Here is an 11,511-nt window from a genome sequence, read left to right on the forward strand (position 1 = left end):
AAGTTAAGTAACTAGCTCAGGGTCACACAGCAAGTAATAGAGACCCATGTGCTTAAGTAATATATTAATCTTACTCTCTAATATTTTATTCATTAGTTCCTTTTTTGTGTGTTCTGCTCATCACTGCCTTTGACCTAGTTTGTCCAATCTAATTGAATGAATAAATAAAACCACATGTAATTTTACATTTCTAGAAAAGGTAGTATTCAGTAGTTAGCTAAGGAAACTTGAACACATCCATAATAAATACTTAATCCTTTAACACTGTAATTGTGTGTTAAAAAGAAGGTATGCTGAATGAATTCAATGCAGTAAAAAAACTTACCACTAGCACCAAACTATTTTTTCAGCTGTTTGATAATCAGGGTAATTTACCACATCTTCTCCGTGTCTGCAATTCTGTCACGTCTTGTGGGTAACTAGGAGACTAGCAAGCAAAACAAATGTGGTCACAATTATTTAAAGTGTGTTCCCATCTGATGGATCTAATTTTTTCTTAGACATCTGACATTTGAATTGGCTATCATTTTCTATGACTAAACAGAGTCTTGCCATTATAATTTAATAAGCCACTTCTTAACTTTAACATAAGCACTCCAGCAAATGCACTATCTGTTATGCTGTTGGCACAGTCCAACAAAGTGCATTACCATTTAGCTATATATTAAATAGTGTCTTGGAAGGGACCTTTCTCTCTCTCTCTCAAACGTATTTATATATATTTACATATATAAATGTGTATATTAGATGGAGTGTCTTGAGGGTCAACATATAATACATATTAAATGGAATGCTTATAATGAAGGGATACATGAAATACACCTCTTTTCTTTTAGCTCCCTTGAGACATTAGTCTCTTGTTAGAGCATATGACACTTTCTTAAAGGGCCATTAAACACTAAATGCTTCATATGTGTAAATAAGAATAAAAATAAAAACTGTACTCTGTATACCCAATAACCTAAGAGTGAATTTTTCTAGTAAATTAGAGGAAATGCACTATGCAAACTCTCATCCTCCCTTTTACCCTGGACATTGCAGGAAGGTTTACTTGAGCCAGGTCTACAGTCTGTGATTACAAAATGAAAACCGCTCTTTGGCTCAAGAGGTTCTCAGCCCCAAATCTTGGCCCCATTACAGGTTACCATAAGCAACTTTGTTTTCTGTTGTGGCAGAGGAAAAACAATGTTCACATTCGGAACTGAATTCCATGGGCATACTCAAAGTCAGATAAGAGTCTCAGCACAATTATAATTCTATGCTTTTCTGATCCATTAACAACGTGTAACTGAATTCTAGGAAGAATATCAATATAAGAATGACCTTGATTCAATTCTAATTTATAAAACTGAAAATCCCTTAATAACTCTGCTACTTGTGACCCAGCAGTTTGAAATGAGACTGGTGGACTAGCTTAGTGCATACTACCCTCTCACTCCAAACACACAGAAATGGAGGATAAATATACCTGCCTCCCTCAATATTTTTTAATATATAGCTGAGCTTGAAAGAAAAGAGAATCCTCTCTTTCAAAGAGAGGAATTCAAAGCCAGAGCGTAAGTGCACGAGCTAACAACAACTCTGATGGGGGTAGGAGCGTCTAAGGCTAGGGACTGAGGGTTTGGCACCTACAGAAGGCATCTCCTTGAGTCCCAGTTCGACAGGGAGCTCGAACTGAATTCTACACATAATGTCAGGAAACTGAGACAGACCATGGGAAACTGGAACTTTAAGCCTGCACTTTGAGCATAGAATCCAAATTAACTTCACCCTCTTCATATAGGATACCCAAGCTGAAAATTTAATATAAAAACTGATTCTGGAAGTCCTGGGGCCCTTGTTGCTCTTTAGGGATATTCCCAAAGCCCTGGACACACAGGTCTTCCACTTGAAGAAATATCACCTGCTGAGAATAGCTACAAAGATAAAATTACAACCTCCAGGAGGAAAAGCTCCATCACGAAAAGAGCAGCACTATAAACAAGAGGGTTAGCACCCCAGGAACTCAAGATAGTATAACTACAAAGGATCCCAAAGTAGGAATGTTTAAAATGATGAGATAGGTAGAAACTGAAAAAAGAATAGGAAAAGAACAAAATAGAATTTCTAAAAATAAAAATATAGGCATTGAAATTTAAAAACTTCCTAGACTTGTTAGAGAGCAGCTTAGATAGGAGATAATAGGATTAGTGAATGGAAGAAAGGTTTAAGAAAATTAAGAGTCTAGTAGAGAAAGACTGAAGATATGAGAAAAGTTAAGAGACAAAGAAGAGATTGGAAAAGTCTAACAATATGTAATAGGAAAGAATAAAGAGAATGAGGGAGACTCAATAGACAAAGATATAATGGGTGATAATTTTTCCAGAACTAAAGAAAGACATGAGTTCACAGATTAAAGAATCATACTGCATCACAAGCAGGATAAATAAATAAACCCCAACCTAGTCACAGCATAAGGAAACTGCAAAATGCTGAAGACAGAGAAAATTTCAAAGCAAATGAGAGAAAAAAAATGATTACCCACAATGGAACACAGAATGACAGAACTTCTTAGCAACATTAGAGGCCAAAAGACAATGGAACACTATCTTCAAAATGCTGAGGGGAAAGCTGTCAGAGTCAGACAAACATAGTTTAACCCACACAGTACCTCCCACCCCTGCCCCTAAAAGAAGAATATTAAAGGTACTTTAATATATATCTTTCAAGTATCTAAAGTACTTCAGAAAGAGGAGAATTTTTCCCAGAAGGAAGGAATGGGGTGCAAGTAATAAACAGTGTTATTAATGAAACTGGTAAATAAGTACCTTTGAGCACAAACTAAAACAACAACAAAATGATTCATTTGGATGGGAGGAGGGTTAAAACCTAGGTGAACCATTGTCTTAGATTTGTAACAACCTGGAAGATGAGAGATAGGTGATAGGAGTTAAAACATTCCAAGGTCCTTGCACTATGAGTAGCTCTGTTAAGCCAGTATACATGTTGTATCAGTTTTCTAGGGCTGTTATAACAACTTACCACAAACTTGGCTTAAAACAACAGAAACTTATTCTCTAGCCAGCCCTGGTGGCCTAGTGGTTAAGACTTAAGATTCACACTCTCACTGCCGTGGCCCAGGTTTGTTTCTCGGTCAGGGAACCACACCACCCATCTGTCAGTTAGCATACTGTGGTGGCTGCATGTCGCTGTGATGCTGAAAGCTATGCCATCGTATTTCAAATACCAATAGGATCACCCATGGTGGACAGGTTTCAGCAGAGCTTCCAGACTAGACAGACCAGGAAGAAGGACCAGGCCACCCACTTCCAAAATAAACTGGCCATGAAAACTCTATGAATAGCAGCAAAGCATTATCTGATATAAGAGTGCCAGAAGATGAGAGGATGGCGCAAAAAGACCAGGAAGGGTTCTGCTCTGCTGTACACAGGGTCACTAAGGAGTCAGAATTGACTCCACGGTGCTAACAATAACAAATTAATTCTCTCACAGTTGTGGAAGCTAAAGTCCAAAATCAAAGTGTGGCTCTGAGGAAGAATCTGTTCCCTGCCTCTCTTCTAGGTCTTGGTGGCTGCCAACAACCCTTAGCATTTTTTTTTTTTTTTTGGTAAGGAAGATCGGCCCTGAGCTAACATCCATGCCAATCCTCCTCCTTTTGAAGAAGATTGGCCCTAAGCTAACATCTATTGCCAATCCTCCTCCTTTTTTTCCCCTTTTTCTCCCCAAAGCCCCAGTAGATAGTTGTATGTCATAGTTGCACATCCTTCTAGTTGCTATATGTGGGACGCTGCCTCAGCATGGCCAGACAAGCGGTGTGTCGGTGCGTGCCTGGGATCCGAACCCAGGCCGCCAGTAGCAGAGCGCGCGCACTTAACCGCTAAGCCACAGGGCCAGCCCCTCCCTTAGCATTTCTAAACTTGTAGCTACATCACTCCAGTCTCTGCCTCCCTCTTCACATGGCCTTCTCCTTTGCGTGGCTCTGTCTTCTCCTGCCCTTCTCCCATATGTCTCTGTGCCTTCTCCTTTTCCATCTCTGCTAAGGACACTCTTCATTAGATTTGGAGCCCATCCTAATCCAGGATGATCTCATCTCCAGATCCTTAACCTTAATTATTTCTGCAAAGACCCTTATTCTAAATAAGGTCACATTCTGAGGTCCTGAGTGGACATATCTTTGTGGGACCACAATTCAACCCAGTACACGTTAAAAATGTAACGGTAGCCACTATAAAAAGTATTTTAAAAAATGGATTGTATAGGCGCCAGCCTGGTGGCGCAGGCAGTTAAGTGCGCGCACTCCACTGCGGTGGCCCAGAGTTCGCCGGTTCGGATCCCGGGCGCGCAGCAACGCACGGCTTGTTAAGCCATGCTGTGGCGGCGTCCCATATAAAGTGGAGGAAGATAGACACAGATGTTAGCCCAGGGCCAGTCTTCCTCAGCAAAAATGAGGAGGATTGGCATTGGATGTTAGCTCAGGGCTGGTCCTCTTCACATACACACAAAAAAATGGATTGTATAAAGTCTAAACAAATAGAAAGAAAAAGAAATATAGAAAACAATCTCCTTGAAGGTAGGAAAGGAGAAATAAAAGCATGGTAAAATAAAATGATAGAAGTTAAGTCCAAATGAATTAGAAATTACCTTAGATGTAAATAAGTTAAAATGCAATTGTTAAAAGACAAATTCAGATTAGATTAAACATGAAATAAAACCCACATATACCATTGCTGATCAAAATTTTCAGACTTGGGTCTCATTCTCATAAACACTCTTCTCAGTGCCTTAGCTTAGGAAAGCAGTTCATTCTCATTTGATTAATGTCCTGAAGTCATTTTCACCTGTGACAACATTAAGCCCAGACTGTAAACAGAGGTTACAGAATAGAAAAAAGAAAACAAAATGCTTTCAAACCAAATTCCCCCATTCTAGTGGTAGCTAAGGAGTTAATTTTTCTGAATCAGTTTCAAGAGTTTTTTAAAGTAGTTTTAGATGGCTTAAAAGAGTAACAAAAGGTTAAAACGGTGAGATTTATTTTTGACCCCTCACTCATCTTTATTCTTCTGCCAATTCTACCTCTAACCTTTGAAATTCCAGACTACAGAGAGCAGGTCTTGTTACTGAATCTGGTAGACTACGACTGATTTTCAATCATGATGAGCACAAATTCTGAATGCACAGCATGGGCCAGATTTAACGAGTTCAGAATACAAAAAAACGGTACTTGCATGCACACACACACATTCAAAGGATAGCTCCTACAATTTTATGTAAGAAAAAGTACACATTTCAAAATAAAATATAAAGTACAAATTTTAGTACAATAATGATGTCGAAAAGACAAAGAAAATTCAGTCAATGGACTATGCACTACGCAAAATCGCATTTTGGTAAAAAGATGACATAACCAGCCAGTACTAACAATGTGAACTATGGTTTAAAAAAAAGTGTACAATGTAATATATAAGCAATTTTAATTCAAGACCTATCTCAATGCTTATTCAACCTAAAAGTCAGAAAAATCCTCTGCCCTTCAGAATACAGCTAAAAATGATCTTTGCCTCCCCCAAAACATTGCTCACTCTTCAATGGCAGGACTGTGTTATTCTTTATATCCCTGACTCACTGCATAGTGCTTGATGGTCAGTAAATTTATTGAATGTGTGAATTTACATGACAAATTCTCCCCCAATTTATTTCCCTTTGGTCACAAAGACTCATTCCCCTAAACTTTCAGTACATTGGCAGGCTAGAGGAGGTTAAGTTCTGACCCAACAATATTCTTTCATGTTATGGTATACACAAAAAAGTGTTTGGGGCCTAAAGAAAAGCCAATGCATTTAATACAGAACACTGTGAGGTGTTATGAGGGTTACCAGCAATTCTCTTGTTTTGGTTTTTAGCACAAATTGATTACAGAGTTTCAGTATTTAAACACGGAGAATGATTTCCTTTTAATAAATACCCTTAAAAAGACAATTAAAAGAAAGACTCTTCCCTAACCTTGCCCCCACATACTCCTAACAATCCTGGAATATAACTTCATTTTTAAGGCCTATTCAAAATGGTAGGAAGACAAATTTCACCAGGTAAAACTTTTGATACTATTTCAGTAATTGCAACTTCTAAATTTAATATTTAAAAAGCTAGAAAATCTGCAAAAGCAGTGAAAAGATAGTACCGTTAGATTTTTTGAACAATCTGGTAAGATAGGAAGAGAACAATCTTAGTTGGCAACAGGTTAAGTGTATTTATTTCTACTTTAACATTTTATACATTATGTCTCATACATTTCCTTGGTTTTGATGGTGAGCTCTAGCTTATAGTCAGAATCTTACATCATCAGAGTAACACAAGTTACTTTCTTCGATGCCTATTACAAAATAGTCATTAAGGACGAGTTTTGTTGAGGACAAAAGGTACTGACTTAAGTAACTTGGAAAATGGTGTTTTGACTGGATACTGTAAGGCTAAGGACAAAAAGAAATAGAAAAAAGAAACGTACATAAGCACTGTACTCTAGTAGGTAAATTTCTCACAAGGGTAATGGGTTAGCAATTCTGAAACTATATCTGCACTACGGTTGAAAAAATAAGTAAATAAATTGTAGATAATGGGAGTTAAGTTTCTCACTGACAGAGAAAGAAGTTACAAATAAGCAAAGGGAGAAAGCTTGAATGAATCCTGTGGTGCTTGATCAGGAGTTGGAGATACCAGCACGAACTCAGGTTTATTTTAAACATATATAGACAGATGTACAGAAGTAACTATAATTGTGTGTGTACATGTGTTAATATACATTCAACAAGCACATCTAACAATCAAGTCTTGAATTCTAAACACCATTCTTCAATAAAAGGAAAAGTGCTCTTTGGAGAATGGCTGATTCTAGGGCGGGGGCAGAGAAAATACAAGATGAGCCTGGACTGTCTTGTAGTGCCAGAAAGTAAGGAAGGCTAAGGAGAAAAATGAGGTCACGTCAAAAGGACATGACTCCTAATGGCCAAAGCTGGAACGATGTGAGAAACAAAAATAACTATGGTATTTGACTATAACACACAAAAATAAAATACATATATATCCATGACCGATACTGAAAAATGATTGAATGAGGGAGGAGAGACAAATCTCTCCTACATCAGAATTCCAAATAATATACGTAGATACCCTCCCCTAGGAAGTAGAGCTTAACTCCTCTCCTCCTTGAGCAAGGGTTGGACTTAGTGACTGACTTCCAAAAACCAGCATATGGCATGGAAAAACAGTAACTCTCCAATAGAGAAAGAAACCTGGCGGATACCATCTTAATCAAGTGATTAAGATTAATATCACCAGTGATAAGTCATGTCGGTATCAGGTACCCCCGATGTGCTGTAATGAGAAGGGCACCTCACGTGACTCTGTGGTATTCTGTGGTATTCTTCCCCACAGAGAAAATTACAACCCCAGTAAAATCATGAGAAAATATCAGACAGATCCGAATTGAGGGACATTCTACAAAATATCTGACCAGTACTCTTCAAAAATTTCAAGGTCTAGGGGCCAGCCCAGTGGCATAGTGGTTAAGTTGGAGAGCTCTGCTTTGGAGTCTCGGGGTTCACGGGTTCAGATCCTGGGTGTAGACCTACACACCACTCATCAAGTCGTGCTGTGGCAGCACCCCACACACAAAATAGAGGAAGACTGGCACAGATGTTAGCTCAGGGCCAATCTTCCTCAAGCAAAAAGAGGAAGATTGGCAATAGATGCTAGCTCAGGGCCAATCTTCCTCGCCAAAAAAAAAAAAAAGTCAAGGTCTAAGAAAAAAAGGAAAGACGGAGAAACTGTTATAGACTAAGGAGATATGATGACTAAATGTAATGTGGTATGTTCAGATTGAGTCCAGGAACAGAAAAAGGATATTAGAGGAAAAACTGTGAAACCCAAATAAAGTCTGTAGCTTGGTTAATTGTATTGTACGAATGTTAATTCCTCAGCTTTGACAAACTAAGTTTTGATAAGCAGGTACCATGTAAGATGTTAACATTAGGGGAAGCTAGATGAAGAGTATACAGGAACTCTCTGTACTACCTTTGCAACTTTTCTGTAAATCTAAAATTACTCCAGAATTTTAAAAAGTTTTGGAGTATTCAAATAGAAATATTCTACAACTCATACTAATTTGTATAATTCACTTGTAAAATTAAAAAATTTTCATAATTCAAATATATCAAGGTTTGTTCAAAGTAAATCAGTGATGTAGAAAGAGCACTAAACATTACAAATACAGGGGCTGGCCTGGTGGCATAGTGGTTACATTCACACGTTCCACTTCAGCGGCCCAGAGTCCGCAGGTTCAGATCCCGGGCGCGGACCTACACACCGCTTATCAAGCCATGCTGTGGCAGGCATCCCACATATAAAGTAGAGGAAGATGGGCACAGATGTTAGCTCAGGGCCAATCTTCCTCAGCAAAAAGAGGAGGATTGGCAACGGATGTTAGCTCAGGGCTAATCTTCCTCACCACCAACAACAACAACAAAACACAAATATTACAAATATCAGCTTATTGTTAAGATTACTAAACAAAAGTCAGAAAGGTTTCAATATATTTCATAAGCTCTTCATGTATAACTAAAATCTTCCACAATTTCTTTAAAAAGTTACATTTAGATGAATAGAAGCTATCCTAAGATCAGCTACTGCAGAAATAAATAGGAATGAATTGTTGCCTACAGGCAAGGAACGTGGACTTATTTTGCTACTTGATTTTTTTGTAAAGAATTACCCTGAAAGGGCATGGGGATACAGTATCCTTAATTTTCCCTTAACACTCCATTATAAATAGGTCACAGTCATTTAAATTCATTCTTGACTGAATTCTATTTTCAGAATTTCCTGAATTTTAGCTACAAGTCACCACTTTAAAAATTTATTTTTCCTGAAAGAACTCAAAATTTAAAACGGCACACACACAAACGGAAAACACAGCTAAGCATTAACTGTGTACAACTGGGAGGTGAGACTGGTTTTCTTTTTGCTTATTTTCTAAAGTCTTCTACAGTGAGTGGATACAATAATCATCATTTGGCATAGTGCCCAGTACTGCAGGAATTCAATATTATTGACTGAATGCTTAACCGGAACTACTTTTACTATTAAAGAATTAAGATAGGGATGGCCTCCCAGAACCACTACCTGGCCTGTAACGAGCCAGGCCCAGCAGAGGTGCCGTCTGGGGCTCTGTGAGCAAGAGGCTCCAGCAGGAGCTGATGATCCCCATGAAATCTGGCAACAAGGGAATTTCCACCTTCCCTGAATCACACCACCTTTCCGAGCGTGGGGATATCATCCATGGAGCAGCGGGAACAGACTGTGAAGACCTGAGGTATCTCTTCCTGAGTTCTCCAGTGGCTTCCGTCACAGCACACCCCGGGTAAAGCTCCTCATGCCTGGCTACCACCCCCATTTAGACACCAGGGTCACGTCTGCCTGGACATCCTGAAGACAAGTGATCAGCCCTATGTGACGTCAGGACCATCCTGCTGCCCATGCAGAGCCTGCTAGGAGAACCAAGCATCCACAGCCCTTTGAACACACATGCTGCCAACATCTGGGAACACCTGCACCTTTAAGAAGTACCCGCAAGAAATCTACACAGAGCTGGACTCTCTCCAAGAGCCCTGACCCCGGCTGTCCAGCCTCTCTCTCTGTGTTGTCCTTTTATTTTTTCCTTAGATCGTCTGTCCTTTCTTTGTATTTTGTCTCCAGTTGAGCCCTTAAATGAATACTAAATAAATACACTGTTTTTAAAAAATAAGAAGAATCAACGTGCCTGCTAAGTTTTAGAACTAAGTATTATCACAAGTGTCCTTTTATAGCTTTATAATCTCCAAAGGCATTCAATTATAAGGATGAAAGGATTTTAAAAATAAATATCAATTCTAGGATCAATTAATACTGGTTATCTATTACGTAAACAAGGGGGGAAACCTGCAATGTCAAAGTTATATCTGGTCATTTGGAAAAGAAAAAAAGTAAATTAATAAATCAAGGTCAAATATGTGGTGGTAGTTGGGGACAACCATAGAACCAAGGGAAAAGATGACTAAGGTTTAAGAGTCCTGTCAAAAAGATGACAAAGCCTGTACTTGTTATGGGTAAGGTAGGTTACAGATTCAAAACAGGAAAGCCTATACAACTGGATATTTCAATTTATGCTTGGAGTTTAGAAACGAGAGGCACTGCGTTTTCAGAACCTATTAAAACTTTTTGTATTAGAAAACTTTCATATCCAGGAAAAGACAAGGAGTACTTACATTTCACGATTTAAAAGTGATGGAAATAAATGCATAAAACTTACCTTCGTAGTAATATATTTATGACATGCTTCTGATACTTAACACCAAACCAGTTAACAAAACAAGACCCAGAGTTAAAAGCGGCTCCTCTCCCTTGCATTTGACAACAAAAGTCTTCCCATATCTTTAGTTTCTGTGGTCTTGACTGGAAAAAAAATTTAGAATAAACTGTACATAAATCATCTTTGTTTTTTACATAGAAATATCAATACTAAATGCCAGCTCAAGTTCTAACTGACTATAAATGACCAAATAGGTGTTTTTTGAAAGAGGAGTCCACAATTATATGCATTGAGATAACATCAATCAAGTACTGAGTTAGTAAGAATACACTTGTATTTGGTGCAAATCTAATTTTATTAGACCTTACAATGAATGTTGTGGCATATCATTTTCCATTGTGTGACAATTTATTGGCTGGCATCTGAATACAGTACTTCTTTTGAAAAATACACAATGGGAACTGACAAAAAGGGAGAGAAACAAACTAGTTGTTTAGTGATATATGAGGGTAAAAAAAAAAAAAAGGTGATGAGTAATTAATTTTAGTTTCCTTAGTATCTAACTCTAAAATGGTTAATGTTCCAAGCAATAATGCTGCTGTTACAGTGTACAAGATTATGGTTATTATCTCATCTGGCCCCCATAATTCCTAGAAAATTAATTATAAAATTATTATACCTATAAAATTCAACCTAAGGTTTCTGCTGGGCAATATGATTTTAAAGAGCTACTTTTCCAGATATAACCTAAACAGTTTTCCCAAGTCACAGTCGATAGGGGTCTCTAAAATATTATACATTAAGATTGTCACTTCATAAGTGAGCAATCACTTAACTTCAAAATCATAACGGGCACCAAATTACCCTTTGCTGATTTGGGCTTATGGCCCTGTTAGATTTATGGATAAGAAAATGACTATTTTTTAAATCTACAATCCACTTGTCTTTATAAAGTAAGCTGGTATCTACTCTGAGTAAAATGATCATTTCTTTTACAGAAATGATCAATAGTGAAAAATCTAAAATTCAGCAGGCCTTACTTAACAAGGCATTTTTATAGAAATGTAATAAAAACTTAAACATTAACTCCAGCCAACATCACCACACTACAGTGTACAGTTCAACTCAAATGAGTACAGTTAGCTTACTAAGTATTAAATTACTCATCTGCG

The 11,511-nt window shown here is 37.9% G+C and overlaps 1 pseudogene; it reads left to right on the plus strand.

Annotated features, from left to right (window-relative positions):
* The first annotated feature begins 9,233 nt into the window (after positions 1 to 9,233).
* Positions 9,234 to 9,663, plus strand: LOC131404333 (ubiquitin-conjugating enzyme E2 C-like; annotated as a pseudogene).
* The last annotated feature ends 1,848 nt before the right edge of the window (positions 9,664 to 11,511 follow it).

Source organism: Diceros bicornis, chromosome 1 (assembly GCF_020826845.1).
Source record: "Diceros bicornis minor isolate mBicDic1 chromosome 1, mDicBic1.mat.cur, whole genome shotgun sequence".
Lineage (NCBI taxonomy): Eukaryota > Metazoa > Chordata > Mammalia > Perissodactyla > Rhinocerotidae > Diceros > Diceros bicornis.